The 5,992-nt window shown below is 34.8% G+C and overlaps 1 long non-coding RNA gene across 4 annotated transcripts; it reads right to left on the bottom strand.

Annotated features, from left to right (window-relative positions):
- Positions 1 to 3,916: 3,916 nt before the first annotated feature.
- LOC127566281 (uncharacterized) lies at positions 3,917 to 5,744 on the bottom strand. 4 transcript variants are annotated; one of them, XR_007955530.1, is made up of 5 exons: positions 5,728 to 5,744; positions 5,538 to 5,628; positions 5,119 to 5,351; positions 4,711 to 5,070; positions 3,917 to 4,082 (listed from the first exon to the last, which is right to left on the bottom strand). It is a non-coding gene; the product is annotated as an uncharacterized LOC127566281 (long non-coding RNA). The 4 variants fall into 4 exon arrangements; XR_007955528.1 differs by lacking the exons at positions 5,538 to 5,628; positions 5,728 to 5,744 and having other exon boundaries at positions 5,127 to 5,479; XR_007955527.1 differs by lacking the exons at positions 5,538 to 5,628; positions 5,728 to 5,744 and having other exon boundaries at positions 5,119 to 5,478.
- Between the last annotated feature and the right edge of the window lie 248 nt (positions 5,745 to 5,992).

Raw genomic sequence — 5,992 nt, 5'->3', positions numbered from 1 at the left:
TACACTATTCAAAATATACCATAGACGGCACAATGTACCGGATTGTCGGCCAAAGCAACTAAGAGCCCTCGTAAGTAGGCGTTTTTGTCCAAATTTGAAACAAATGCTGTCGAAAAATTATAGCTCTATCTCTTATAGTCTCTGAGATCCAGTGTTCATCATACGGACAGACACACAGACGAACATGGCTAGATCGACTCGGGTGTTGACCCTGATCAAGAATATATATACTTTATAGGGTCGGAGAGGCCTCCTTCTATCTGTTACATACATTTCCTGCCGGCACAAAGTTATAATACCCTTCTACCCTATGGGTAGCGGGTATAAACACATAATTTGTGGTACATTACTTTGGTATACTTTGAGAATAATACCGCAATATTTTCTTTTTCTTCAAAATGGGTAGCGGGTATCTCACAGTGGAGTATTGTAACTTTCTTACTTGTTATAACTGAAACGCAGATTACAAAAAATGTAATAAAGCCTGATACACTCGGTTTAAATATACAAACCAGAACACGTAGTGCGACACCAACAAAAATACGAACTAGGCACTGGTAAAAGATGTTTTTTTTTTGTTGTTGCTGTTTTATGATTTCAATTAATCGGCCCTGTCGAAGTCCTTACAGAATGTTTGTTTTATCTTTGGACTTAGATACAAGATTTGAGTTCATAATTTTGTATCTGCTGGTTGCGTGGATTTTTGTTCTGTTCTTCGTTTCCAATTGTGGCTATTGTCTGGCTTGCATCATTAGTTAGCTTAATGTAGCGTATATGGCCACGCCTTTGATAGCTCTAATATGTAGGTTAGGCGTCAGACAGTTTCAAAAAGTATTGTATCAATCATGTATCACTACGCACACCAACCGTCGCTTGTGTTGAGTGTGGCGAACAAAGAACCACGGGCAATAAACTTAACAGTATTAATGCTTCGTAGCAAATACTTGGCGATAATCGCCGCAAAAACTGCGCCACTTATGGGCCAACCATCTCATAGGCAGCAATTCCTTTCCCATGCCCATCTATTGGCTCGTTTCCTTCTAAATCTTTTCGTATACATACACACATAACATCGTCGATTCTGTAACGACTCTCTACTGCATTGGCCTTTTGTATGTTTGACGTTTATGTTAACATATGTACATGATGTCTACCGATGCGTGTACCATCTCTGTTTTAGTGACTATGTGCGTGTAGGCAATGGATATGTGTATGTATGTATGTCTTAGCATCTGTGGCGTGCCAGGATCCTGGTGGGATTATGATCCATCCGCCCGTTTGTGAGACTGTCTCTTATGTGGATGCCATGTTATGTCCCGGAATGCTGCACAGTGGGACGGCTTAAGTGGTAAAGTGGGCAAATTGTTAAAAGAAATAAAAATGTTATAAGAGAAAATAACACTTTTTGTATTCCTCTCAAACTAATAAGGAAGCTGAGATACCTGCTACCCAATAATTGAATGCTGGCATATACCATATACCATATATGTGTAATAGTATATCAAAATTATTATTTTTTTATAAATTTTATTTATTCTACAATTGACCCTACTTAATTCCGTTTTACATCATAACAAGCAACTCGCTCTGCAACGATCATATTTATTTTTAAAGTGATCGATTTTCGTTAAACATTTTGTTATGCTTCCATCTATTTCCTTTCTTCTTTTTGACTTTGGTTTTTATTATTATCATTATTTTGTTTTTAGTGGCAAAACAATTTGAAATAAACCAGCTAATTTCCATCGATATCGCACTTTTCACGGAAAATCTTCTCAAATATTAGCCGAAATATGATAAATGATGCGGTTCCTTTAGCTGTCCCTCTCTTATGGATATGTGCATCCCAGTCTAAAAAGCCTACAAGACTCGAATGCAGCATCCGCTTCCAAATTTCCAGTAGTCATAACAACTGTAGCTATTATTGTACGAAATTATCGTAAGGTTTGTTGATTTGAAATTACGATTAATGTAAGTCTTTGATTTCTGTGATCTGTGTGCTACAAAAACAAGTGTGTGCAAAAAATTACCGTTAACGCTGATTACACAATATTTAAATTGTATACCTATTTACCCAAACAAGAACTTACAGTATTTACTTAAACAAAGCATTTAATCTTTTTGGAAAAATATATGAACATTGTTTTTTTACTGGGCACCACTGTAACTTTTATTGGCGCTGAGCTTTGTTACCCTTGTTCTTGCTGTTGTCATTGTAGTCCCGTTTGGTCTGTGTAACAGGAGGGGTGGGGATAGTCACCCACCATAAAAAAGCGCTCGAGGTTGTTAAATTGACAACGTTAAACACTTTGTTTGGCATTTTCTGCATTATTAGGCGAAACTGCCGTCTGCCGCTGTAATTGATGCCCGGAAAGTTCCTTTCGTTTACACTGCTTGTTTCCCATTGCACAGTGGTTGGGCTTGTATGGAGCCGCGGCCATAAATATTTCCCGTAGAGATATCGCTATGAAATTTTCCCCAAAAATCTAAAAAAATATTTTGTATATATAGTAAAAAAATTGTCTTGATCGGAATACTATATCCTATATCTCCCATACAACCTTAGTATGGCTTATATGCCGATAGTGCGCCAAAATACTTCCGGTGGAGTTACAGTGCTAAAATTTCATTATTAGGCATCCAATTTATTTGTATTTCAATTATTTAGAGTATAAAAATGTAACTCCTAACCCCCTTCCCACAAGCTTTTCAAAATATAATGAAATGAGGTTCTAAAGTTCCTTTATGATATGTATGTTATATAAGAATAAATGTATTTAAATCATTAAAAATAAAATTTAATTTAATGCTAATTGGAGTGAAATAAATATTATCAAATACCGACGACGTTTTGTCCTTTTTGAGGACTCAGCAAAATCAATTTTGGGTCGTCCACGTTCAGCACTTGCAATCCTTTGTTGAGGTGGCTCAATTATAATTGTTTCAATAGTGTTCAGCCAATTAGATTGATGTTTTAACAATTGAATTCTTAACACGATTGTATTTGGCCCAAAAAGCACAAATTTTTTTTGCAAATGTAACTAATGCAATTATTCAGTTTTGTCATGTCAACTGCGTAGCCTTGTGTGTTTAATGCTTTCTTCTATTACACTAGTAACTCTCCGATTTTTTTCTGCATTAACGCCCTCTTCTTTCCACCAAATATCAAAGACGTGCATGCGTGAAAATTCGCACTTACAAGAAGCACCTATTAAAATGAAAACATAAAAATAAGCGAAAAAATAATATGCGAAATTATTGACAAACACAAATGACGAAACAAAAAGAAACATCACAAAAGCAAAGGAAGAGCAGTAGATTGCGTCGCAAATTGACCTTGAAAACAGTAAGACAACTTGAGTTTATTAATGAGTATATACACATCGGCAAAATTCGGCAGCTGAACTTAACATTTTTATTACCTGAAAACATTGGCAAATGCACTGATATCACTCATAAAGGGGGAATCGGGGGGCAACATATCTAAAAGTCTACTTAAACATGAAAAAGACGTTCACATAATACACAAAAAAATGTATAATTAATTAAAAACACATAACAAACAAAATATTTATCAAAATCAATTTCACAATAAGTAATTCGTAAGTAAATACCTTCAACTTTAAAAATTCATTTTAAATAATAAAATTCGGACCTCTCTAACGAACGTTTGAACACTTTGAACTTCACTTTTGTTTTGACGAAAAGCTCACTAAACGCAGCTGCAGCAGCAAAATTGAAGACGTGTTCACACTTTGCATTCTATTTTTAGAAATGTTCCGTTAGAATTCCGGAAAAAACTAGTTTGCAGTGACAAAATGTGGACAATTTAGAGACAAATTCTTTACATTTTGACTAATTATTTTCAAGTCGAATTTTCGATTTATGGCCTATGGGCGCAACCACTGTGCATTGCCCAGTTTGCAGTTATCTCGAATCAAATGTCACAAACAAGCTCAAGCAGTGATTTAAATGGCTCAAAAGTTAAGTTATAGTAATAATAAATGGATTAGCTGAACAAGAAGAGTCTCATATGGTTCGGATTCTTATGGCGGTTTTAGCTTTCACTTTGTGGGACATATCTGAGGAGGAAGGAATAGAATGGGAAAGGTAAACACTTCAGTAAAAATCACTGTCAATCTGAAACGTCGTTATAATATCAAAGTTTTAATCCTTTTAAGTAGCTGCTGACGACCGGAAGTGAAGTGAAGTCAACTGAAGTGAAGTGAAGTAAATTGCTGTCCGCTGAATGTTTTATGCATAAATTCGATTAAATGCCAAAAGGTTAAATCTCAGTCTGACATCATGGGCGTATCCTGCAGCCCCTTCTACCTTCCATCCTGCCGACCAGCCTTAAATCTTTATCCTTAAATTAGGCACGAGCGCACGTAAAGTTGTTGAATGTCATGTCAAAGGGCACTCAAGATGAGCGCGCTCGTAAATTTCAGTATATACTCGAACTAGAACTCGTACATTTGTATGTATGCTCTTATTTATATCCCCGTTACCCATAAGGTAGCAGGGTATTATAATTTTGTGCCCCTAGATTTATATAATATATTATATAATAGGCAGCCTCTATAAAGTCAGCGTCAACAGCTCATGTCTCTCTGTCGGTCTGTTCGAAATACTGATTCTCAAAGATAAATTCTCGTCTAAATGCAATCTGTCACCAAAAAAAAATGGCTGCTGCTGTCGGCTCTTGGTTACCTTGGTCGTCAATATATATGTAGTTATATCCATATCTGATATATAGCCTTCGGTATATTTTTTCGGTATATTCATTTGGTTTATTGTAGTAAAATTACCGCAATGTTTCGCTTTTATTGAAAACGGGTACCGGTATCTTAAAGGGCCACACTCGATTGTAGCTTTCTTACTTGTTTCATTATTTTTTGTTTCGCCATCCCTAGGACTGTGAACTTTTTTATGACAAAGAAAAGGATTATTCAGTTGCCCTGCAAATCGCATAAAATGCAAAATGTATTAAAATTGACAATAAAGCGGCTTTTTATGTTTATATCCATGAACTGAACGTACTGGAGTCCTGGGACAGGAGAATTTTAGAGTCTGCAAAGAGATTGTCAATTCGATTACATTTTTTAAAAGCATAACAACTTTAAAACCAGTTTTCTATTTTTTAGTGTCCTCCAGAGGAAGCTATGAATTTACTTTCTCCGAATACGCCACAGTTTGTTAGAACGTGTTTGTAATTTACATCATCTTCTTCTTATATTTACTATTCGGCTGCTTGAATAGTTGTTTCCACTGAAGTACAAAATATCCGTACAGCAGCAGCTTAGAACTTTTCCGCTTCAGTTCCGTGTCCTGTTACAGACCTCGACTTTTCTCTACACAGAAAAAAATACAATAATTAAAATTTTGCATAGAGTATAAAATTTGTCAGATTGTCGACCAAAGCAACTAAGACTCGAATGTTCCAGCCGTTTTCAGACAAAAAAAATTATATATTGAATAAATTACAAACTCTAAGGTTTGTGTTTGATTCCAACCAATATCTTTGAAGCTACGTTTACTTGATCTGCGTGCAACAATAACAAGTGTGGCCTTCTATATTTTCTGTAGTGTAAGTGGGATCGTCAAGTCCTCGGATTAATCTTCGGTTCGCTAAAATAAAAATAAAATAATAAAGGGTAAGCGTAGAATTGCGAATAAAGTTTAACTACCAAGATAAATGTTTAATAATATGTAAAAAAGAAACTTAACTAAGTAAAAACCATAATTTTCTTTTGATTTATTTAAATGAATATACATTTTAACACTTTGATATATGTATATTATATGTATATACCTTATACGCTTATACTATTTTTTTTTAAATCGTTTGATCGTGTTTTGATTTTTTTGGTTTACATTTTTGTTATTCTTGCCATTTTGAAATAAACACATTTTTTTCGAGAAAGAGAAATCTAGAATTATTGCAAAATTTTTAACTTGATTTAAGAAAGAAGCCTCTGGGTTTATTTTCTTT

This window comes from Drosophila albomicans, unplaced genomic scaffold, assembly GCF_009650485.2.
Source record: "Drosophila albomicans strain 15112-1751.03 unplaced genomic scaffold, ASM965048v2 utg000125l_pilon, whole genome shotgun sequence".
Classification (NCBI taxonomy): Eukaryota; Metazoa; Arthropoda; class Insecta; order Diptera; family Drosophilidae; genus Drosophila; species Drosophila albomicans.
This window is presented reverse-complemented; position numbering and strand designations above follow the sequence as displayed.